Here is a 25,830-nt window from a genome sequence, read left to right as displayed (position 1 = left end):
GTTGTTGAAAGGTCTAACAGACCAGAATTATCTGTGGTTAATGCCTCTCAACCTATAACCAGGCATGGTCGTGTGTGACAATGGCTTTAACTTGGTGGCAGCTTTGAAGGGTGTCAACCCACACACAAACCACATGCTCACCATAACTTTTCTGAGCATTCAGAGCAGTGGCCAGACCAAAGGTCAAGACTGAACTGATTGTGTTTTACTGTTCAAGGGGAGCACTAACTTCTGATGTGTTGGGCAGATCAGGATGTGGAGACAAGCATCCTGAATTTCCACTAAGCAAAAGAATTTTTCGGGCTACATGGAGGCAATCACCGAGCGGAAGAATTCCATTCGTAAATTGTGGAGGCGCATCTGCTTGTTTAGAAGTTTGAGGATCAGGTTCAGATGGAGCGAGCGATCTTTTCTTTAGCACCAAGAAAAGGTTGGAATAGAAACCCAAGAAACATTCCTGGGAGGGAACGGTTATGATGACCCCTGTCTGGAGAAGAGAATCAATAGCTTTCACAAAGCCAGGAATTTGAGATATGACCCTTTGAGGACAGGACATGAAAAAACGTCTGTGAGAGACAGGATCATGCTGACCCAGATGTAGTCGACTATGGAGAGCCACGCGTCCAAAAAGAGAAGACCACTGACCTGAGAGATTTCCCAGGTGGGGGTAACTCGTCATGCCAGGGAAAATCTATTGGATCAGGCAACAGAAGATCTGGCAGAGCGGGGCTTTAGAGCCATGCCGGAGTTTGTTTAAAGGACAGCTTCTTGGAGTCACACCGGGCATAAGACCAGTCTCGCTGAGAGGGGGTCCTGGAGGATGAGCATTTACAAGAGTGAAGAGAATATTTCCTTGTAAACAGATGCTTTGGTTTCGGCTGGGGTAGAGAGTTCCTCTTAAACCCAGTGGCGTATGAGAGAAGCTGATCAAGCTTAGACCCAAAAAGACGTGAGCCCTGAAAGAGGGGATTGGTAAGGAACTTTTTGGATATGGGATCCGCAATCCAGGCTTTGAGCTATTGAATCCTGCGCATGGCTGCAAAATTGCTGGCAACTCGAGTAGAAAAGCAGGTGGCATCAAGGGACGCAGCAAGCATTTAACTGCATGAGCTATCTGATCTGCATGGTCACCAAGCTCTTCAGATGAGGCTGTTGATAAATCGGTTTCTGCATGGGCAAAGCTTCAGCAGGTCATTTTGACTACCCAGATGGAAGTGAAGGCTGGACAGAGAAACACCAGAAGCCTCAAATGCAGACTTGGCCAGGGCTTTTATCTGTCTGGCACCGGAGTCCTTGACGGAAAAACCATCTGGGAGAGACAGGATCGTCTTAATGGACAGATGAGAGACTGGAGGGTCCACGGCTGGGATTCTGCCCATTTGCTGAGGAAATGGGGGCTGAAGGGATATAGAAGGTATATAGAATAGTTAACTGCTTTCTGTCTGGAAAAGGCTTTTCCGGGTGCTCGCACTGTTTGACAAACATTGCCTCAACCGCCTTGTGATTGGCAAAGACCGTGGTGAAAGGAGGGGGGGGGGGGGGTGTTTAGCTTTTTTAAGTGTTCAGTTGTCCGGAGGGGGGGGGGGGGGGGCTCTTCTCATACTTAATATTGAGGTACTGATTGATTGCCAATGAAAAGGCTGCCTGGAGTTTGGAAGACAAGGTCAGAATCAGACTGGGAATCAAGATCAGACCAGGGCGGCACCCTCTGGGAAGGAGGAGTGGGAAACCGAGGGCTGCAGTCCATGCAGAATGCCGAGGCTTGACCTGTGGGCCACATCTTCATGTAGAGGGCACAGGTGTATGGATAGTGGAGTGGAAGGGATGGTACATATGTAGAACCAGAGCCTCCCTGGAGATGAGAAGGGACACTGAGGAGGGCTATGCCTAGATGGAGGAAAGACAGGACCCTGGACAGAGCCTACCCATTCCTGGTGGAGCAGATCATTGCAGCAATGGTAGCAGCATCTTGTAGGTACCGGAGAGAGGGCAACCTCAGCGATGTGAAGGAAGGGGCGGTGTCATAGTGTGACCCAACCCAACAGGTGGCGTCAGCAGATGGCACAACTCACAAGCAATGGGGTGGAAAAGGAGAGAGGAAGGCTCTACCCATAGGGAATGAGAGATGGTCACCACCTGAGCTCAAACCTGACCCTGTCCCTGCACTCAACCCCCCCCCCAATACCCTATGTAGGTCCTATCCCCCCCGCCATCCAAAACCTAGTCCCTAGTAGTCACCCATTACTGCCCTGGCTAGTACACTGGCTGGCAAGGTGCACTAGCCTCACCTCTGCAGATAATTTACACAGGGGAAAGTGACAAACACCAAAAGGGACAAGTTGAAAAACACCACAATTAGCTTTCTGACGCTGCTGCCAAGCTCCACTCCACAGATGACACTGAAGCCAGACTCCAAACTCCCCGCAGCATAGGATAAGACACCAGGACCTCTAGCAGCTGATACACGCAGGCACCAGAGAGCTCCTCACACTTGGGCTGGTCTCCAGAAAAACTACCACCAACAGTCAGCTGATGCATCAGGTGATCTTTTAAAGGATGGTGGGAGTGGTCACCACCCACATCAACTGACCCAGCAGCATTGAACACCAGATTGCCAGCGGGGAAAAACTGACATTAACTCCTGATGGTCCAAAAGGAAAAAGCTCCATTTAAACAGAGTGCAACCAGAACTGCCATAAATCTAAAATTGGATTGCGAGAGGCAGACATAAGCAGAGAGCGCGGAGGAAAATTAAAGGAGTGCCCTTATGGGAGGAAAAAAAATGCTTGAATGAGACCTCTCACGCTAAATGGATGGTGCTCACAAAGTGGTCGGCATCCAGACCCGGCCTGAAATGAGAGCAAGGCTCCCATAGGCTGGAACAGGAGCGCAAGACAAAGAATACTATTGACTGGTGCGCATTGGGGGCGTGCTCGAATCTAGCCTGATAAAGAAGGGGAAGCCGAAGAAAAAGACTGCTCAAGCCCTCACTTCCTAATTAGCTCGCGTGAGAGGGGTGTGTGGCTAAGGCCCAAGAAAAAATTTAATCTCTGGTCTCTCCCAAGGTTAACTGAGCTCACATTTGCGCTGGAACACAAGTGCTGGAAGGGAGCAGAGAACTGTGATGTCCACCTCCGTGAAACACTTGAACAGGGAATGTGGTGAAAGGAAGGGTGCCTGACTGGGCAAGATCCGGACTCCTTTTCTTCCTTGCCAAGGACGATATTAGAAGCCCCAGGTGAGGAGAGGGTCAACGGCAACAGCATCTTGCTTCCCCCACTATCATGGACGGTGTAGAAAACGGTGTCTGCCTGGAGTAGGAGAGGGCCATTGAAAAGTGATCTGTTTTACTCCCGGCACCACTCCTAAGAGAGGGCTGGTTTGGGGAAAAGACAAGGGATTGGCCATCATGATACACCCTGAGACACGCTTTAAGTGTCAGGGGGAAAGATCCTACCTCACCGACCAGAGAGTGGATGATGTGGACAGCACCACACTGTTCTCTCGGTCGCTATATTTTGGGAAAACAGGGTGAAGCGTTACAACGTTACCCTAAAGAGCAGAATATGAAAAACAGAAAGCCAGAAATTACCATACGTTATCTCTCAAGAGTACTCCACATGATAGCAAAAAAAAATTCAAAAAGGGTCCACAGATGTCAAATTTGACTGCTTTTATCTTTCTATATATCCCTTTTCTCCGCCAAAAACAGTTTAGCTTATTTATTAACTTATGAGCAAGAAAAAGCCAACTGAAGGTAAACTGGTGACCACCACAAGAATAACCATTTTCTAAGAGAGCCTAAAAAGAAATGTCTCACAGTGGTTCAAAGACATGAATGTCTGAATATGGCTGTTGCTACATGGTGACACGTTTCCGGCGAATTGCATTTGGTCAACAAGTCACACTGTAGCCCAAGATTTATTCAGGCATGCGTGTCTGGGAAAACATCTCTGGAAAGGGTTGTCACACAAGAAATTTAGAGCTTGCAACTAATTCATTTTTACTATAAGTGTATCCGAACACCTCCAGTGTTATAGGCACTCAAAGTGCTGTAAAAAAAAATAAAAAAATTTGCTAACGGATGACACGGCCGAAGAACATACATTATCCGTGTACCACTGACAAATGCTAAAAATCGGATTGCAGTATAAAAAAAAACGACAATTTAGGACATTCCCGTCCACATTTAAATTAACTAATTTTGCACTGAACCCTTTAATTTCCATTTTACTCATCTAAAAATAGTCCAAAAAATGAAAGTAAAAGCTGGATATGTGAACGACGCCTTATAGTACAATGAAACGATACCAGAATGATAGCCGTATTTAGAGCTTACCTCTTATGTTTCTTTGATTCCGCTCTCTGATCTTTTCCTTGCCATTCCTGTTTGGCTGAGGTTTCTGCATTCCTAAAATATATACCAACACTGATTATTCTCATTAACATACCATATTTACACATCAGAGGAGCAGTCTCCACCTGCCACCATGGAAGAAGCACAAGTACACATACCATATGGACAAAACTATTGGGCTACATACAGTACACATTACTCCCAGTAGAGATTTTCACCCCTTTCTGCTATATGAACTACTAAACCATTAATGTGACCTGGGACTTAAACCCCATGGACAGGATAGTATGTCATGGCATTTAAGGCACATCACAATGTGGCGCCCTGCGTCTTTACTGCCACAAAAGGGTTAAATATGTACTGTTTTGTATGCGTTTTGTGAGCAATGGGAGTTATGCTTTCTCTGCTAGAGACCACAACACACACACAATTTATATCACTCACTTACTTGTCTGTAGCTTAGAGCTTTGCAGACACACCTGAACTGGGAGGGGGAGGAGCAGAGGAGTTTTCAGTGAAGGTGGAGAAGATGGAGAACGCTTCTGGAAGCCATGACATGCGCTCCCTCCAGGAGTAGAGCTAAGAAGAATCAGGAGTCAGCCCCTAGGCCATCCATGCTTTCAAGTCAGGGTGGTAAACTGAGAGACTTGTGAATTTATACAACCACCAGCAGAGTGTTTTCCCAGGGAAGACAGCAGCAAACTAGGATCAGTGAAGGATTGTGCAAGAAGGAACGTGAGCTTCACACACAGGATCCAAGCCGCAAGTTGCCAGAGGAGGAAAACAGAGTAGAGGCTATACTAGAAGTTCTAGACTCTGGGAAGCCTTGGTCCCTGAAGGGATTAGAATAGCAGGAAGCTTACACCGAGTCACAGCAGAGAGGATAACTCCCATTCTGCAGAGCAAACTGTAACCTGGTGAGAGATGTAATATCTCCTCTGAACTGCACCTGAACTACAGTAAGCGATAGTGACTTTTGTCTCCTGACTTATTACTCCGTGCCTTCCATTTCCATCACAACCTCTTGGGGGGGGGTCGGTCGCCCTGGTTGGATAGGGTTAAACAAAACATCTGCACTGCCATCACCATCTACTCCCCCAGGCATCATCTGCAGTGCCGGCTATACTACAGTCAAACACTCCAACTGGCATCACGAATTACTTTATTCCCATTCAATTCTACCCCTTTTACATGACAGCCTGGGGACACAGACCGGGTCACTGCCACTGTGACACATCCCTTAAGACGACCAGACTGGTACAGAGTATCCCACGGCCCCTGGGGCGCGTCAGACACTCAAATCGCTGTGATCGCATTAAAATTCTGATGGTAGATGGCCTCGGCATCCCAGGGTCTGTTGCCGACCTCCCTTCCTCCCAAGCGCTTTGATTGGCTGTTCAAATTGAAACAGCCAAACACAGCGTGTACAGTTCAGTTTTTGACATTTTTTGAAATTCAGCTTTTTCCCATCAGCCATTTTGCTTTGTCCTGCTTCAGCTATCTTGCCCTCAGTTAATATGGAGTTTCCAGCTTTCATGTTCCTGCCCCGATTCTCACCCTCTTGCCTCTTAAGCAGCCTCAGCTGAGCAATCTGCAGACTTGATTCTGAAGTGCTGTTAGCTGTTATGAGCTCATTTCCAGCTCCACCAGTTTAGAGTTCTCCTTCCGTTCTCCCTCTGGTGGTGACAGGAGGTAGTGAGGTTGGTTTAAGTGGTAGTGATCTGCCACCTGATGAAGATAACGATTGGATCTTTCGAGTATCAGACTGGATATAAGACAGCCGACGCCCTATCCTGGCGCTGGTGATTCAGTCTGCTTCTCAGGTCTTGGACATCAGCTCTCTTCCAGTCTTCTCAAGTTAAGTTTGTTTTTTGCTAATGTTCACACTTGCGCTTGTTGGTCAATTCAGTTTCTTGTGTGGTCAGCTTGCCCCTGCTGGGGCTTTGCTGAACTTCCACTCCTATTTATCTGTATTTGCCAATTTGCCTTTTTGTCCATTAGATTGTCCTCTTTTTGCTCTGTTTCAGAATATTTCAGAGTGCTGATATAGTGGGAGAAGTCTAGTGACTTCAGGGTTAATTTTGCTATCAGACGTGTTGAACATTATTTTGTTAGGGTTTTTTGGCAGATTGCAGACAGTGGCTTTCTTTTCCTGTCCTTTCTAGTTAGTTGGGCCCCATCGTTTGCTCAGCCTATTTTCCTGCCTGTGTTTGTGTTTTCATCTTGCTTCACCATCAATACATGTGTGGGGGATGTCTTTTCTTTTGGGGTCTGCTCTGGGGCAATTAGTTTTCCCTTTTCTTGCTTTAGGTTTATGTAGACCTCCGGCGGTGACGAGGCGTCTAGGAACAACGTAGGAACGCTCCACTGCTACTGTTAGTTGTATGGTTAAGATCAGGAATCTGCAATCTGCATAGTTACCAACCTCTCTGGTTTTCTGGGACTTAGCTTTTTGTTGTTCCTCCTTGGTGACCCATTCATAACAGTTAGCCTGTGACCTGGCTCATGGAAGTCTTGGACTTGGTACTCCAGCCATCTTCTGCTGATGAACTTTTGAACACTTGTGGACACTGGAAACCTGCTGCCTGCTAAATCCACAGTTGCAAGGGAAGTAACAGAGACCATGAACCTGTTGTGGAAGTTCTGCTGTGCTTAAAGTTTACTCTGGTCTGCTGTGTCTCCTGCCTCTGTATCTGAAAACAGTGTGAACCTTTTGCTTGCTTGTATGAAGTAATACAAGTCCTTCCTAATCACATTTGTATCTCCTGTGTTTTTCCTCGCACCCAAGCAGAAGATGCTATATGACTCGTACACAGTACATCACACAGCGCTTCTCAATGCTTCAACCAATCGGAGCGTCTGAAACAATGGAGGTCCTAGGCTAGGAACGAGTACTGATGTACTCAATCCTAGGCCCGATGCCTGGCATCGCCAGGCACTGGCAAAAAAACCCCTGGATTGTCGCTGTGCCCTGCCAGTATCGGACCGGATCGGTGTTGTATTAGCACCGATGCTAGGCAGGAGCCTGGTACAAGGCCAGCAGGGACTGCAGGAGCTTATTGGCGCGATCGATGTCATCGTTGATCGCGCCAATCACAGGGCACAGGTGCGGTCATGTGACCGCTCTGTGCCCTGCTGGTGACCTGGCCATGACCTGCCTTGGAATCGGAGCTGTGAGCTCTGATTCTAGGTGGTTGCCATGGTCAACAGGCAGAGCAATGATTGTTGGGATCGATGTAATCATTCGATCCCACCAATGACAGGTCACAGCTGCAATGTGACCGCTGTGACATGTCCCTGACCTGCCTGTAACCTGTATGACAGCTCTGCAGGGTCCCTCACACTAGCTGAGGATTCCCTACAGAGCGGTCTTACTGCTGAATCTCCTGGTGTGCTGGGTATTGTGGTGCGACAGCAGCCTGTAGCACCACAATCCCTGCTGAAGAAAGAATTAAAACCCTACAACTTTAAGTGTAGCCAGATCCCCGCCCAATCTAGCTTCCCCCCCCCCCAATCCTCCCACCTTTTTACACCCTCCACCCCCTTTGCCCCACCTCCGTTCGCATTTAGCAGCCGCCGAGCGTTGATTGGTGACTCAGTTCACCAACCAATACTTGTGTTTGCTTTTTTTTCCTCAGCCCCCTTAGCGCCAACTCCGTATTCGCATTCCCACAGCCACCAAACTTTCATAAGTGACAGTTCACTTATCAGATCTTGTGCCTGCTGATTCATTTTTTTTTTTTTCACTCCCCTTTGGGCCACCTGACTACAAGCGCCAGTGCTAATCACTGTCCAAACTCTCTTCAAGCTCCGCCTGCTGCCACGCCTCCTCCCGTCGACTCCCCCTATGAGCGCATGCCGCTGCATGTGACCTGACAGTGCGGCGACCAGCACCAAACGCAACGCGTTGCATTTTGGTGCGATCGCCACACCATCCAAAGGACGCATGCGGCGGCAAAAGCATACCTGCGCACGGCCTGCGTACCCAATGCTAAAGATAGGGTACACAGGTCGCATGCAGCGGCATGCGCTCATAGGCAGAGCTGACTGGAGGAGGCGCGGCAGGGGGGGCGGAGCTTCACGGTGAGCATCCGCTACGCCTCCAAACGCAAGTGTGAAACTAGCCTAAAAGATCATTTTTTTTGTGTGAACAAAATAGGATTTTAAATTTTCACACCCAGGCATTAAAATCTTTAGTGAAACACTTGGGGGTTCAAAGTTCTCACCACACATCTAGATAAGTTCTTTAGGGGGTCTAGTTTCCAAAATGGGGGTCACTTGTGGGGGGGGGGGGGTTCCTACTGTTTAGGCACATGAGGGGCTCTGCAAACAGAACATGACACCCGGAGACCATTCCATCAAAGTCTGCATTCCAAAATGTCACTACTTCCCTTCCGAGCCCCTGATGTGCCTAAACAGTTTTCTCTCACATTTGGGGTATCTGCGTACTCAGGGCAAATTAAACAACTTTTGGGGTCCAATTTCTCCTAGGGAAAATTAAAAATTGGGTACTAAGAAATCAATCATTTTTGTGGGAAGAAAATAGGATTTTATATTTTCACACCCAGGCATTATATTCATTAGTGAAACACTTGGGGGTTCAAAGTTCTCACCACACATCTAGACGAGTTCTTTAGGGGGTCTAGTTTCCAAAATGGGGTCACTTGTGGGGGGTTTCTACTGTTGGGGCACATCAGGCGCTCGTCAAACGCGACATGGCATCCGATTTCAATTCCGGTTGAAGAAGTCAAACGGCCCTCCTCTTCTGAGCCCTGCCATGTGCCCAAACAGTGGTTCCCCCCCCCACACATATTGTGTATCAACGCACTCAGGACAAATTGGACAACAACTTTTGGGGTTCAATTGTTACTGTTATCCTTGGGAAAATAAAAAAAATTGTTGCTAAAAGATCATTTTTGTGACTAAAAAGTTAAGTTTATTTTTTTCCTTCCAGGCTGCTTCTGCTCCTGTGAAGCACCTGAAGGGTTAATAATCTTCAATGTAGTTTTGAGTAGCTTGAGGGGAGCAGTTTTTAGAATGGTGTCACTTTTGGGTATTTTCTGCCATATAGACAAAGTGACTTCAAATGTGAGGTGGTCCCAAAAAGGATTACATACTGGTAATACCTTTTTATAGAGTCCACAACAGCACCCACTGAGAGGGGATCTGCCCCTAGGAACAGGAAACCTACAGAGATAAATAGGGCGGTCCCCCTCGCTCCCTCAGTTTGGATTACAGAGAACGGAGGAACCGCCATACATGTTTTAGTCAATTTGTTTAGACAATTCATCTAACTGTTGTGAGTTCATTTTCCCCTTCACTACTGAGGCCCGAGGAACTCCCTCTTCTGGTGAAGAAAGGTAGTGAGCCTGATTGTCAAACACCTGGGGCTGATTATGATGACTGGCTGAGTGGAGTTAGTGACTGGATATAAGGCTGCCGACACCCTTCTGGCCTGCGGGTGATTTCTCTGTGGACTTCTAGGAAACCAGTCTGATTCCTGCTCATCTAAAGCTAAGATTTCTACTTTGCCGTTTTGCATTGTGTTTTGTTTTCCTTGCTTTTCTGGATTCTGCCATTCCCTGCTGGGGTGAGCTGAATCTCCTTCTGCCTGTTGCTCCGTCTTCAGAATATTCCTGAGTACTGACATAGCCTTTTTTGAAGCCTAGCGTCTTCAGGGTTTTTTTACTGTCAGTTTGTTGGCTCTTATTTTCATAGGGTTTTTCACAGATTGCAGACAGCAGCCTTCCTGTCCTTTCCTATCTAAGCTAGCTTAGGCCCCATCTTTGCTCAGTCTATCTTTCTGTCTGTTTTGTTCTCTCTTCTTGCTTCACCGTCATTACATGTGGGGGGCTGCCTTTTGCTTTGGGGTCTGCTCTGGGGCAGTTTAGATATCCCTTTCTGTCTTTAGGCTATGTAGTCCTCCGGCTGTGATCGAGGGGCCTAGGGCATCGTAGGAACCCCCCACGGCTACTGCTAGTTGTGTTGATAGGTTCAGGGGTCTGCAATCCGATAGCTGCCAACTTCTCTGGTTTTCTGGACTTAGCTAGCATTTCTATTTCTGCCTCCTACGGTGACTCAATCATAACAGAATCACCCGCCATACCACAGATCCTAGGGTACTCAATTGCAGGAAAGAATTGTAAAAAAAAAAAAAAAAAAGGTGTATTTTTTCCTCTATATCTCTGAGGCCGTAGGGGGAATTTTTTTTTTCTCTCAATGGAGATAAAGCAATTGTCTGATCGTGTGGAGCAGCTCGCTGCGGAAGTGCGGGGAATTTCCGCCTACCTTGCTCATTCACATGCTGCTGAACCAAAGATTACTACACCTGATGTATTTTTTGGGGATCGGTCTAAATTTTTGAATTTCAAAAATTGTAAATTTTTTGCCTTGAAGCCCAACTCGTCAGGGAGCTCCGCGCAGCAGGTTAAAATTGTCATCTCTTTGCTGCGTGGCGATCCCCAGGATTGGGTGTTTTCTTTGAAACCAGATGATCCTATTCTGACTAATGTGAACGCATTTTTTCAGGCCTTGGGGTTGTTGTATGACGAACCTAATGCCATTGATCAGGCTGAAAAGACCCTGCTGGCATTGAACCAGGGTCGTGATTCTGCAGAATTGTACTGTCAAAAATTCCTAAAGTGGGCAGTACTTACTACCTGGAATGATAGAGCCTTAGCTGCTCTCTTTCGGAAGGGTTTGTCAGAAGCTGTAAAAGATACTATGGTGGGATTTCCTGTTCCCTCTGGTCTTGACAATTCTATGTCTTTAGCCATTCAGGTTGATCGGCGTTTGCGCGAACGCAGAGCTGCACTAGACGTGTTGCCACCTGTTGAACAGATGTCTGAATCTATGCAATGTGATAGAGTTTTTTTCCCCAGAGAGCAGCGTCAGGAGTTCAGAAGGCGTAATAAGTTGTGTTTTTTCTGTGGAGATGCCTCGCATATTATTTCTGCCTGTCCTAAACGCGAGAAACGCTTTGCACACACGTTTTCTGTTGGTGGTGTTCAACCTAAGTTTCTTCTGGCTATTACTCTGATCTGCTCCCTGTCCACATTTTCCGCCAAGGCTTTTGTGGATTCGGAAGCAGCTCTAAACCTAATGGACTTGGATTTTGCTAAACGTTGTCGATTTCCGATGACACCTCTGCAGACGCCTATCCCTTTGAGGGGGATTGATGCTACTCCTTTGGCTAAAAATAAACCTCAGTTTTGGACCCAGGTGGTAATGCGGGTCGCCCCAGACCATCAAGAAAATTGCAGGTTTTTGGTGTTACATAATCTGCATGATACTATTGTTCTGGGGTTTCCCTGGTTACAAATTCATAATCCAGTTTTGGATTGGAAATCTGTGTCTGTGGTGAGTTGGGGTTGTCGGTGTGCCTTTAGTGAGGCTCCGGTGTTTTCCACCTCTCCTCAGTCGCATGATGTTCCTGATTATTTGGCGGACTTTTATGATGTATTTAGTGAGAATGAGTCTGCGTCTCTGCCTCCTCATAGGAGTTATGACTGTGCAATTGAACTGAGCCCGGGGTGTAAATTTCCCAAGGGTCGGCTCTTCAATCTATCTGTACCCGAACACGAGGCTATGCGATCCTATATTAAGGAGGCGTTTGAGAAGGGTCATATTAGACCATCCTCGTCACCCTTTAGGTGCCGTTTTTTTTTGTAGCCAAAAAGGATGGATCATTAAGACCTTGTATTGATTATCGTGCTCTCAACAAAATTACTGTTAAATATCAGTATCCGTTACCCCTGATTTCTGATCTATTCTCCAGAGTTAAAGGTGCTTGCTGGTTTACCAAGCTTGACCTCAGGGGGGCGTATAATTTTTCGCATTAAGCATGGGGATGAATGGAAGACGGCGTTTAATACTCCGGAGGGACATTTTGAGTACCTGGTGATGCCTTTTGGTCTCTCTAATGCCCCTTCTGTCTTCCAGTGCTTCATGAACGATATTTTCCGAGATTTTGTCGATAAATTTTTGATTATCTATCTGGATGATATTTTGATCTTCTCCAAGGATTGGGATTCTCATGTGGAACATATTCGGACTGTGTTCCAGATCTTGAGGGAGAATTCCCTGTATGTCAAAGGATCTAAATGCCTTTTTGGGGTACAGAGGATTTCTTTTTTGGGATTTATTTTGTCTCCGTCAACTATTGAAATGGACCCGGCCAAGGTACATGCCATTTACGATTGGGTTCAGCCCACTTCTTTGAAGGCCCTCCAGAAGTTTTTGGGTTTTGCTAATTTTTATCGGAAATTTATAGCAAAATTTTCTAGTATTGCCAAGCCATTGGCTGATTTGACTAAGAAGGGTGCTGATGTGTTAAATTGGTCTCCGGAGGCTGTTTCTTCCTTTCAGGAGCTGAAGCGAAGATTCACCTCCGCCCCGGTTTTGCGGCAACCTGATGTCTCACTTCCGTTCCAGGTAGAGGTGGACGCTTCTGAGATTGGTGCAGGAGCTGTTTTGTCCCAAAAGGATCCTGTAACATCTAAAATGAATCCCTGTGCTTTCTTTTCCCAAAAGTTCTCTCCATCTGAACCTAACTATGATGTGGGGAATCGGGAACTGTTGGCCATGAAATGGGCATTTGAGGAGTGGAGACATTGGTTGGAGGGAGCTAAGCATCAAGTCGTGGTCCTCACTGACCACAAGAATTTGATTTACCTAGAATCGGCTAAGCGCTTGAACCCTAGACAGGCTAGGTGGGCCTTGTTTTTTACACGTTTTGATTTTGTGGTTTCTTTTCTTCCTGGAACTAAGAATGTCAAGGCTGATGCCCTCTCTAGGAGCTTCTTTGCCGATTCTCCCGTGGTGACCAAGCCTGCTACCATCTTAGGCGAGGGGGTAGTTCTTTCTGCCATCTCGCCCGATTTGAGACGTGCTCTGGAAGAGTTCCAGGAGGACAAACCTGAGCGTTGTCCCAGTGGAAAGTTGTATGTTCCTGACCAGTGGAAGAAGAGAGTGATGTCTGAAGTTCATTGCTCTGCTTTGGCTGGTCATCCAGGTATTTTTGGTACTAGAGATCTGGTGAGTCGGTCTTTTTGGTGGCCCTCCTTGTCTCGTGATGTCAGGAATTTTGTGCAGTCCTGTGGGACTTGCTCCCGGTCTAAATCGTGTTCTCGCTCTAGTGGGTTGTTGATGCCTTTGCCTGTCCCCAAGAGGCCATGGACCCATATTTCAATGGATTTCATCTCTGATATGCCTGTCTCTCAAAGGATGACTTTTTTGGGTGATTTGTAATCGGTTCTCTAAGATGGTTCATCTTGTACCACTCCCTAAGTTGCCGTCTTCCTCTGAGTTGGTGCCCCTGTTTTTACAACAGGTGGTTCGCTTGCACGGGATTCCTGAGAACATTGTATCTGACAGAGGAGTCCAGTTTGTGTCTAGATTTTGGAGAACTTTCTGTTCCAAGCTGGGAATTCAGTTGTCCTTCTCCTCTGCTTTTCACCCTCAGACCAATGGGCAGACAGAGAGAACAAACCAGACCTTGGAGTCATATTTGAGATGTTTTATTTCTGCTGATCAGGATGATTGGGTTTCATTTTTGCCCTTGGCCGAATTTGCTTTAAATAATAGAGCTAGTTCTGCCACTTTGATGTCACCTTTTTTTTGTAACTTTGGGTTTCATCCTCGATTTTCTTCAGGGCAGGTGGAGCCCTCTGCCTGCCCAGGTGTTGACACTGTGGTGGAGAGAATGCACCAGATCTGGGACCAAGTGGTGGATAAGTTCTCTCTCTCCCAGGAAAAGGCCCAGCGGTTTTCCAACCGACATAGGACCATTGGTCCCCAGTTTAAGATTGGTGATATGGTGTGGTTATCATCAAAAAATATTGCCATGAAGGTGGCTTCTCCTAAGTTTAAGCCTAGATTTATTGGACCTTACAAGATTTTGGAGATTATTAATCCGGTCTCTTTTCGTTTGGCTCTTCCTGTCACATTTAAAATCCATAATGTGTTCCATAAATCTTTGTTGAACCTGTTGTTCCGGGGGTTGCACCTCCAGACCCTGTATTGGTTGAAGGTAACATGGAATATGAGGTAGAGAAAGTACTGGATTCCCGTCTGGCTAGACGGAGACTCCAGTATTTGGTTAAATGGAAGGGTTATGGTCAGAAGGATAATTCCTGGGTCTCTGCCTCTGATATTCATGCCAAGAGATTGATGAGTGCCTTTCATCGGGCTCACCCTGATCGCCCTGGTGGCGTGGTTGAGGGTTCGGTGACCCCTCAAGGGGGAGGTACTGTTGCGAGTTCATTTTCCCCTTCACTACTGAGGCCCGAGGAACTCCCTCTTCTGGTGAAGAAAGGTAGTGAGCCTGATTGTCAAACACCTGGGGCTGATTATGATGACTGGCTGAGTGGAGTTAGTGACTGGATATAAGGCTCCCGACGCCCTTCTGGCCTGTGGGTGATTTCTCTGTGGACTTCTAGGAAACCAGTCTGATTCCTGCTCATCTAAAGCTAAGATTTCTGCTTTGCCTTTTTGCATTGTGTTTTGTTTTCCTTGCTTTTCTGGATTCTGCCATTCCCTGCTGGGGTGAGCTGAATCTCCTTCTGCCTGTTGCTCCGTCTTCAGAATATTCCTGAGTACTGACATAGCCTTTTTTGAAGCCTAGCGTCTTCAGGGTTTTTTTACTGTCAGTTTGTTGGCTCTTATTTTCATAGGGTTTTTCATGGATTGCAGACAGCAGCCTTCCTGTCCTTTCCTATCTAAGCTAGCTTGGGCCCCATCTTTGCTCAGTCTATCTTTCTGTCTGTTTTGTTCTCTCTTCTTGCTTCACCGTCATTGTATGTGGGGGGCTGCCTTTTGCGTTGGGGTCTGCTCTGGGGCAGTTTAGATTTCCCTTTCTGTCTTTAGGCTATGTAGTCCTCCGGCTGTTATCGAGGGGCCTAGGGCATCGTAGGAGGCCCCCACGGCTATTGCTAGTTGTGTTGATAGGTTCAGGGGTCTGCAATCCGATAGCTGCCAACTTCTCTGGTTTTCTGGACTTAGCTAGCATTTCTATTTTTGTCTCCTATGGTGACACAATCATAACATCTAACTACACTCACTGGCCACTTTATTAGGTACACCATGCTAGTAAGGGGTTGGACCCCCTTTTGCCTTCAGAACTGCCTCAATTCTTCGTGGCAGAGATTCAACAAGGTGCTGGAAGCATTCCTCAGAGATTTTGGACCATATTGACATGATGGCATCACACAGTTGGCGCAGATTTGTCGGCTGCACATCCCTGATGCGAATCTCCCGTTCCACCACATCCCAAAGATGCTCTATTGGATTGAGATCTGGTGACTGAGGAGGCCATTTGAGTACAGTAAACTCATTGTCATGTTCAAGAAACCAATCTGAGATGATTCGAGCTTTATGACATGGCGCATTATCCTGCTGAAAGTAGCCATCAGATGTTGGGTACATTGTGGTCATAAAGGGATGGACATGGTCAGCAACAATACTCAGGTAGGCTGTGGCGTTGCAACGATGCTCAATTGGTACCAAGGGGCCCAAAGAGTGCACAGAAAAAATTCCCCACACCATGACACCACCACCACCAGCCTGAACCGTTGATACAAGGCAGGATGGATCCATGCTTTCATGTTGTTTACGCCAAATTCTGACCCTACCATCCGAATGTCGCAGCAGAAATCGAGACTCATCAGACCAGGCAACGTTTTTCCAATCTTCTACTGTCCAATTTCGATGAGCTTGTGCAAATTGTAGCCTCAGTTTCCTGTTCTTAGCTGAGAGGAGTGGTACCCAGTGTGGTCTTCTGCTGCTGTAGCCCATCTGCCTCAAAGTTCGACGCACTGTGCGTTCAGAGATGCTCTTCTGCCTACCTTGGTTGTAACGGGTGGCAATTTGAGTCACTGTTGCCTTTCTATCAGCTCGAACCAGTCTGCCCATTCTCCTCTGACCTCTGGCATCAACATGGCATTTCCGGCCACAGAACTGCCGCTCACTGGATTTTTTTTCTTTTTCGGACCATTCTTTGTAAACCCTAGAGATGGTTGTGCGTGAAAATCCCAGTAGATCAGCAGTTTCTGAAATTCTCAGACCAGCCCTTCTGGCACCAACAATCATGCCACGTTCAAAGGCACTCAAATCACCTTTCTTCCCCATACTGATGCTCGGTTTGAACTGCAGGAGATTGTCTTGACCATGTCTACATGCCTAAATGCACTGAGTTGCCGCCATGTGATTGGCTGATTAGAAATTAAGTCTTAACACACAGTTGGACAGGTGTACCTAATAAAGTGGCCAGTGAGTGTATATATATACACACACACACACACACACACACACACACTTCTATGCTTGCTAAAGTTATCTATATATTATTTTTTAATTCTAACTCCACCACCAAGAAGAACCACTTCTGAAATCTTACGGGTGGGAAGTGAGCAGGAGCTGTCCTGGACTCTACAAAAGAGTATTACCGGTAAGTAATCCGTTTTTTCCTCTTCGCCACGACAGCACCCACAGAGCTTTTCAGAAATAATCACCTGGGAGGGCACACTGTGTTAAGGACCGATCTACCAAAGGTCAAATCCTCTGTAGAGGACAAATCTAGTCTAGTCTATAGTGACTATAGAAGGTAGGTGGAGAAGACCAGGTTGCAGCCTTACATATTTGCTCAATTGGGACGTTCGCCCTCTCGGCCCAGGAGGATGATATGGCTCTGGTAGAGTGCGCCTTAATACCCTGTGGAGGGTCTTCTCCTTTTGTCGAATAAGCCATCGTGATTACATCTCTGATCCATATGGACAGCGTGCCTCTCGTAACTCTAGCCCCTCTTGTTTCCCTGGAAGGAGACAAAAAGACCTACTCTGCCTCCAGGGGCCTGTCCTATCTAGGTAGGCTTGCACGTAAGGAGAGCAGTGCTAGGTGTGATATTTAACCTCCTCTTGTGTTGTTGGGTTCTCATAGGAGGGTAGACAGATCTCTTGAGCCCTAGGAAACTTAGTAGCCTGTTTGGGAAGATAAGACAGGTCTGTTCTCAATACTAGTCTGTCCTGGGTTACTGACAGGAACGGGGATCTGCCGATAGGGCGTGGAGATCGCTTATTCTTCTTGCCGATACTAAGGCTACTAGCAGGACAGTTTTTATTGAAAGGCATTTCATTGATGCTGAATTCATTGGCTCGAACGGGGCCTGCATGAAGGCATCCAAAACAAGGCTAAGGTCCCATGTTGGCAACTGAGGAATGTGGACTGGATCTGACCGCTGACAAGCTGAAGTGAACCTGGTCACCCACTTATTACCTGCCACATTGTGGTTAAACAAGTCTCCTAGGGCCAACACATGGACCTTTAGAGTATTCACTGAGAGCTTCGATTCCCAGCCTCTCTAAAGGAATTCTAGAAAGGCCGTAATGGGTGCTTCACAGGACAATCCTGCCTGGTGAAAGGCCAGGAATTTACCCAACACCTTAGCGTAGATCCTTGTTGTGGATGCCTTCCTACTTTGTAGAAGGGTGTTAACAAAGTTGTTTGAGAAGCCTCTCTGCTTCAATAGCTCCCTTTCAAATTCCAGGCCGCTAGGCGCAGGGCTTTGACCTGTGGATGGTAACAGGGTCCCTGCGAGAGAAGGTCCTGGTGTAGCGGCAGAATCCATGGGTCGGTTATTGACATGGCTCTCAGCCATGAGAACCACGGCCTCTTGGGCCAAAACGGGGCTATCAAGATGACCCTCGCCTTCTCCTGCCTTATCTTCCTGACCACTGTTGGTAACAGAACCATTGGAGGGAAGGCATAGGCTTGCCAGAATGTCCAGGATGCTTGGAGGGCATCTAGTATGTCTGGGTTGTCTGCTCTGTAGAGAGAAGCGAACTTTTCTACACGCCTGTTGGCTCCGGTCTGCCCCATCTTGCCGCTATCATCTCGAAGATGTGACAGCTGAGGACCCACTCGCCCTGATATAAGGTTTGGCGGATGAGGTAGTCTGCCCGAAAATTGTCCACTCCTCTTACATGGAGTGCAGATAGAGATGGCCGAGGTGCATCTCCACTCCTTAAGATTTTTTCCGCGATAGACATCAATGGTCCTGATCGCATGCCTCCTTGCCGGTTTATGTATGCCACTGCCGTGGTATTGTCAGATTGGATCTTCACGTGGGTTCCTCTTAGCTGCGGGAGGAATTCAGATATAGCATAATAAATTGCGGTTAGTTCCTTTATATTAGAGGAGCTTTCTGCTTCATGCTTCAACCACTGGCCTTGCACCATCTCCTCCTCTAGATGGGCCCCCAACCTAAGGGGCTAGCGTCCGTGGTAACTACTCTAGAGGGAGTAACCCACCATTGAACCCCCTTTGACAAATTATTACGGTCTAACCACCAATCTAGGGAGTTAATTACTTCAGGCGTTCGGGACATCCTTCCCTTCAACCGTCCTCCCAGTCGGTCTCCTGCAAAATAACCCACTGTAATATTCTGGAGTGGAATTGGGCCCATTGCACTGCCGGAATGCACGATATTAGGGACCCCAACAATGACATACCCTGTCTTAATGATAGTGGGTTTTTCAGTAATTCTCCGTATTTTATTAACTATGGCCTGCGCCTTAGTGTCAGGTAAAAAGCATTTCTGACTTATGGAGTCTACTTGTAGGCCCAGGAACGTTTGACATTTTACCGGTTGCAGCCTGGACTTCCCCCAGTTGATCAGCCAGCCTAGTTTCTGTAGGGATGAGACAATATCAACTATTCTTTTTTCACATTGGGAGACAGAATTTCCTACTATGAGTAGGTCATCCAAGTAGGGGACCACTAAAGGTGTCCTTCAGCCTCATATGACCACCTCCAGCATCAATTTGGTAAACACACGAGGAGCCATAGACAGCCCGAACGGCATCGCCGTAAACTGGAAATGTTGAATCCGACCTCTGAACCAGACTGCTACCCGCAGGAACTTCTGGTGCCCTCGGTGTATGGGGAGATGGTAATGGGCATCTTTTAGGTCCAAGACTGCCATATAGCACCTGTGGAACAAAAGTTTTATTGCTGAACGTATTGTCTCCATTTTAAACGGTCTCAGCCTCAAGAATGTATTAAAACTTTTTTATATTTATTTATTATTGTCCTCAAGGACCCATCTGGTTTAGGGATTATAAAACAGGGGAGAATAGAAGCCCATTCCTTTTTCATTCTCTGGGACATTTATCAGAACACACTTGGCTAACAGCGCTGTAATCTCCATCTCCAATGCTTCCTGCTGCATTTGAGACTTCATAGAAGTCAATAGAAATGAGTTTGGTGGGTGCCGAACAAAATCTAGTTCTAGGCCTGAAGAAACGATTTTAATGGCCCTGGGGTTGGATGTAATTTTCTACCATTGGTGGCTGAATTTTAACAGCCTGCCACCTACCGATGAACTGGTGCTATTGGAATCTGTCCCCTGGTCTGAAGGGACGCTTCACAAATAGGACCGCTGGGGCAGTAAGGATCACAAACAGAGGAAACCTGAGGTTTGAAATCCTTTTTCCCCCCATACGGAGGCTTTCTGAAGGCTCTCCTGTTAAAGGGAATATATGGGTTAGGGAAACTTTTTTTCCTCTCACCCGCCTTGGTTAGGATCTCGTCCAACTCCGTGCCAAATAGGTACTTACCCTGGCAGGGTATAGCACAAAGCTTAGTCTTTGTTTGTGTATCTCCTCTCCATCCTTTTAACCATAAGGCCCGCCGGCCTGAATTGGTTAGCCCTGCTGCTCTAGCAGATAACCGGAGAGAGTCCGCTGAGGAGTCGGACAGGAAGGCCGCTGCCCCTTTAATAAGGGGAATGGAGGAAAGGAGCTTCTCTAGATGCTCCGCTTTTAATCTTTACTTCTAGGTCATCCAACCATATCAACATCGACCTTGCTGTGCATGTGGCTGCTATTGCTGGCTTAAAGGCTGCCGTGCATGCCTCCCAAGATCGTTTCAGGAATGTATCTGTTTTACGATCCAACGAATCAGCCAGTGTCCCTCAATCTTCCACCGGCAGGGAAGATCTGCGAGATGTGGAGGCCACTGCCGCGTCTACTTTCGGGGGCTCTCAACCAAGATGCCAACTCTTCGTCAAACGGATATTTACGTTTTGACGTTAAGGGGAGGAAGGCTCTCCGACCCTGTTTCTCCCACTCCCTCCTCACCAGCTCCTTTATAGCTGGAACTACTGGGAAGGCCCGGATCTTTTTCCGGGGAATGCCCGCAAACATCTCTTGCCGAGTTTTGGGGGTCCTTATTCTCAATGAACCCATGGTATTTCAGATGGACTTCACCAAGTTATTAACACTGTCCGTAGGAAAACAGGTTTGTTCCTCCTCATCTGAGGACAAGTAATCCTGGGAGCTATCCGAGTCTAGCTCCCCAGTTTGATGGCGATCCAGACGCCAGTGACGCTATTCCTCTAACCGAGGAGTGACCCCCCCCAGACTACCGGAGCTGCCTAAGGCCCCGTAGCTCCTCCCTAATTATAGCCTGGATATCCTCCTTTTTCCCCCCCCCCCCGAGGATTCTTCCTGTAAGGTCTTTTCAATACAAGATGACACAATCTCTTGGGGTGGCCGTCTGGGAGGGGCTGAGAACATAAGGCACACTTTTTTCACCTCAGTTCTTTTGGCCTAAAAGGGGTATGGACCAGAAAAACGCCATCAGCTGTAAGTCTGACTAAAAACACTCACCCGTAAAATTTCATCAGCAAACTACCGGCTGCGGGGTCCGCGACTCAGGCGAAGTGTGGGACGATTTTTTCTTTTCGTTTCTTTTTCAAGGCTTCATCCTGCCTAGAATGCCCGCTAGATTCCTTTCTGGAGCTGCCACTTCTTCTGGTGCTGCTGCTCCTTCTCGTAGTACCGCTTTTTCTGCTGCCATGTGGGTATTCACCAGGCTGACATAACGGGAGTGAAACCGGGTCGTTTGTGGACGACATGGCTGCGCACTGCTGCAGCATTACCGGGTCCTTTGATGCCGCTTCCTGGTTCTGCCTCTTTTTTTCCTATTTTCCAGCTCCACTGCGCATGCGTGGCCGCTCTCCCACGATACCGCTGTCTTCCTGTCTCATTTGACCCCAGAAGCTGTTGCCCCACCTCCGGGTCGCCTCTGCCTGGAAGCGCCGGCATCCTGCCCGCTCTGCCCCTTGCTTACCAGGCTATACGCCGCCACAAGGTATGTCGCCATCTTAGCGCTGCTTGGCACTATCAGCGTGAGCTCAGGATCTCCTGCTTCCCCTCCCGGCCTCGCCGTCTCGGGGGGGCTACCATCCCCGGTGACGCGCTCACGTAATGCGTCCGCCCTGCTCCCGGTTGGGAGGGGGGGGGTGTTAGCCTGCCCCATAACCCAGTGAGCCTCGACACTCCTTACCGCGGCCTCACCTGCATTACCTGCCATGGGGGGGGAACCTTCTCTCCGCCAGACGCTGCCTCCAGTCCTGGGGCCCCTGCTGCTCACATGCATGCGGGCGGCTACCAGACCAGACATCCTCTTCTGCAGGTTCCCTTCTAGGAACAGGAAACCAAACTGAGGGAGCGAGGGGGACCGCCCTATTTATCTCTGTAGGTTTCCTGTTCCTAGGGGCGGAACCCCTCTCAGTGGGTGCAGTCGTGTCGAAGAGGGAAAAAAGGCTTTGTAAATTTTGTTGTAAAAAAATGAGAAATCGCTGGTCAACTTTTAACCCTTATAACTTCCTAACAAAAAAACTTTGCTTCCAAAACTGTGCTGGTGTAAAGTAAACATGTGGGAAATGTAATTTAGTAACTATCTTGTGTCACATATTTCTGTTTTAAGGGCATAAAAATTCAAATTTTGAAAATTGCAAAATTTGCCATATTTCCGTTTTTAATAAAAGCAAGTTATAGCGAAGAAATTTTACCACTAAAGTACAATATGTCACGAGAAAACAATCTCAGATCCGTTGACGCGTTCCAGAGTTTTAACCTCATAAATGGACAGTGGTCAGAATTGTAAAAATTGGCCCGGTCATTAGTGTGCAAACCAGGGCTGTGGAGTCAGTCGAGGAGTCAGAGTCGGTGCTCATTTTGGTGGAGTCGGAGTTGGTATAAAATGGACAGACTCAGACTCCTCAAATGTATAATAAATTGGGTACAGTAGTTCAATGCAGAATGTGCTGAATATTTTTTCATAGGAATTTGGGAAAGTTATGAAATGTCCTATAAATGGCTGTTCTATTCCTGATCTAAGGCTACAGTCACAGTGTTTTTCCTGCATTTTTTGAGGATACGTTTCAGTTGCAAAATTAGATCAGCTTTTTAAAAAAAAACGCATCACCTGAAAAGGTTTTTGAGCTCAGATGTTTTCAAAAGCAGATTAGAAATCTGCTCTATATATCCATTTATCCATATCATATCTGTAACAAAAATAATGAAAGCCGGTTAGCACACAGACTAATCATTTAAGAAATGAAGGTCAGACCGAAAAATTGGGAAAACTTTGAAAGTGTCCCCAAGTGCAGTGTCAAAAACCATCAAGCGCTACAAAGAAACTGGCTCACATGAGGACCGCCCCAGGAAAGGAAGACCAAGAGTCACCTCTGCTGCGGAGGATAAGTTCATCCGAGTCACCAGTCTCAGAAATCGCAGGTTAACAGCAGCTCAGATTAGAGACCAGGTCAATGCCACACACAGTTCTAGCAGCAGACACATCTCTACAACAACTGTTAAGAGGAGACTTTGTGCAGCAGGCCTTCATGGTAAAATAGCTGCTAGGAAGCCACTGCTAAGGACAGGCAACAAGCAGAAGAGACTTGTTTGGGCTAAAGACCACAAGGAATGGACATTAGACCAGTGGAAATCTGTGCTTTGGTCTGATGAGTCCAAATTTGAGATCTTTGGTTCCAACCACCGTGTCTTTGTGCGAAGTAGAAAAGGTGAACGGATGGACTCATGCCTGGTTCCCACCGTGAAGCATGGAGGAGGTGTGATTGTGTGGGGGTGCTTTGCTGGTGAGACTGTTGGGGATTTATTCAAAATTGAAGGCATACTGAACCAGCAATTTTTCTTTCCTAACTTTTGGATTTACAACCCTAGCGTGCTATGATGGTTCATCTGTGCTACTGAGCAATTTATTAGCCATTAACAACTTTTCATTGTCTGTAATGGTGGGATCAAAAAACGATAATCCCACCAACTCTGCATTCAAATACCACAAATGGTTCGAAAATTTGGTCAGGGCTATTTCTGCAATGTTGTTGTCACATTCTTTATAGTCTAACAGACTATGCAAAATAAATAAATAAAATAAATAAATGTCCAAAAACCCCAAAACTTGAAATACCATCCCAAACATTGACACCAGGCTCATTGTTGCTCTAATCTTAAATGCATGTTCTCATTATACCAGTAAATACAGTTATGTCTGTTAATATGGTCAAATAATTTTAAAGAAGCTTCATCACTCCACATAATGTTATCAACAATTACTGGATTTTCTTCAGTTTCGTTAAGCATAATCTCACTAAATTGCACCCGCCTGTCTGGATCATCCTCTAATAAACCATGAATTAGACGTGGACGATAAGCTTTCCACCCAATACATAACAGAATTCGCATGATGGAAGCTCGTGAATTTCCCAATTCTAAAGAGACTCTTCTGGTGGACTTTTGATCAGTTTTTGGAGCATTAAGGATTGAGCCAGTGGCATCGAATTTGTCACAAATGCGGTAAATGGTTTGTCTCTTTGGGGCTTGAGTACCAAATTTTTCAACCCAATTTGCTCTGTTTCAGCATTGAGATTGCCAATACTCTTAAAATCCATTTTCTTTGATCTGTATTTAGATTATTTGCCATTATGGGTTATCTGAATTATCTGAAAAGATAACAGATTTTGGGGAGATTGAGCTACAAAAACTGGATCTGCGAAACTGAATCAGTTGCCCTTAACCAGATTCCACCTTTCATTTCCCAAAGAGTCTGAAGAATGAAAAGTGGAATCTGATTGGTTGCTAAGGCCAACTGATTAAGTTTCACTTTATACCATGTTTGATAAATCTCCCCTTTCATAACCCTATTACACATACTGTCCACCTACTTTTGGACCACCCTGTATATATAAGAGAACCCATCTGGGCTAGGTGCTTTCCCTGTAGGACACTTCGATGGGGCAGACCGTAGCTCATCCAGTAGAAAGGGTCTAGTGAGTTGTTTTTGGGGGCCTATCAGGGTAGTCAGCTTCAATCTACTTAAAAAGGATTGTATATCCAGCTGTCTTAAGAGCATCATCAGTCGCTTCCTCAGGCTGCAGCTTGTATAATTCTTTGTAATAATCAAGAAATGCTGATTCTATATGCCTAGGGTTTTGCGAATTCTCGCCTCGATCATTTTTGATCGAGTTAAACAGTGTTCGGGCTTGCCTTTTCCTCAACTGATATAGTAGAAATTTGGAAGCTTTATCCCCATGCACATACATTCTATTTTTCCATGAGGCGTAAACTTAGCAGACCTTGAGTTGAATGGGTCTTTTTTTTTTTTTTTTTTTTTTTGAAGTAGTGTATCTAGGGTCTGGTGGTCAGTTTTAGGTTTGTGTTGAAGCTCGAGCACTGCTAACTCTTCGAATAGATTGTGCATTTCCTTATGTCGCTTCTTAAAAAAAGAAAAAAATAAAAGTAATGGATACTAATTCACCTCTTGCCACTGATTTGTGCGCTTCCCATAATATCTGTAGAGGGATTTCCTGTGAAAATTTGTTCAAAATATTAACTTAGTATTGTGTTCATTCATGATTTAACTTCTCCATTTCCCAACACGGACTCGTTGAGCCGCCTTGTTCTACACCAGGGGTATGATTTAGACAGCAACAGTTCTAAAGACACTGCAGAGTGGTCAGAGTAAATATTAAGGATTAGATCATTTCATATTAGAGAGCATCATTCTGGGAACAAAAATATAATCTAAACGGTGATCAGATCTGTGAGGGTTGTAATAAAAGGTTTAGTTGATCGGCTGGGTTTATAAATCTCCATGAATCGATCAGTTGCAGGGACCTCAGTTGTGACTTTATTCTATGCAGATCGCTAGGAGATACTTTACTTTTTTGCTTCATGGTGTCTAGCATGGGTTCCAGCACCATGTTAAAATCCCCGCCGACAACAAGTACACCCTCCTTAAAACTAGCTTAACTTATCGATTTTCAAAGTTGAAATTAGCCACTTTAGCAATTTCTTTTATTCGTGGCATATACAGTACTGTTTAGTGTTACTAGAGTATCATCCAGGAGTCCTTTAATACATAGCATCCCTGTGGGTCTGCCATCATTTCTCTCAACTGAAAGGACACTTCCCTCGCTACTGCCACTGACGTGCCCCTTCATCCCGATTGTGTAGTTGTTGCATGGTACCATTTATCATAATTTGAGCGCTCGAAGGTGAGAAGTTTATTTGGTTTAGAGAGCGTTTCCTGTATAAGGAGTATGTCTGCATGTTGTTTTTTTTTTTAAATAACTGCAAAGTGTGGCATCTCATGCCTGGCGAATTCAACCA

At 46.4% G+C, this 25,830-nt stretch overlaps 1 long non-coding RNA gene across 1 annotated transcript in view; it reads right to left on the bottom strand.

Moving 5' to 3' along the window:
- Positions 1–4,345: 4,345 nt before the first annotated feature.
- LOC141073472 (uncharacterized) overlaps positions 4,346–25,830 on the bottom strand; it is a 131,608-nt gene continuing 110,123 nt past the window's right edge. The window contains exon 3 of the long non-coding RNA XR_012226967.1: positions 4,346–4,411. This is a non-coding gene — a long non-coding RNA (uncharacterized lncRNA). The remainder of the gene's footprint in view (positions 4,412–25,830) is intronic.

The sequence above is a fragment of the Dendrobates tinctorius genome, unplaced genomic scaffold (genome assembly GCF_039654945.1).
Source record: "Dendrobates tinctorius isolate UK_male_01 unplaced genomic scaffold, ASM3965494v1 ptg000302l, whole genome shotgun sequence".
NCBI lineage: Eukaryota > Metazoa > Chordata > Amphibia > Anura > Dendrobatidae > Dendrobates > Dendrobates tinctorius.
The sequence above is the reverse complement of the archived record's forward strand: the minus strand, read 5'-3'. Positions and strand labels throughout refer to the sequence as shown.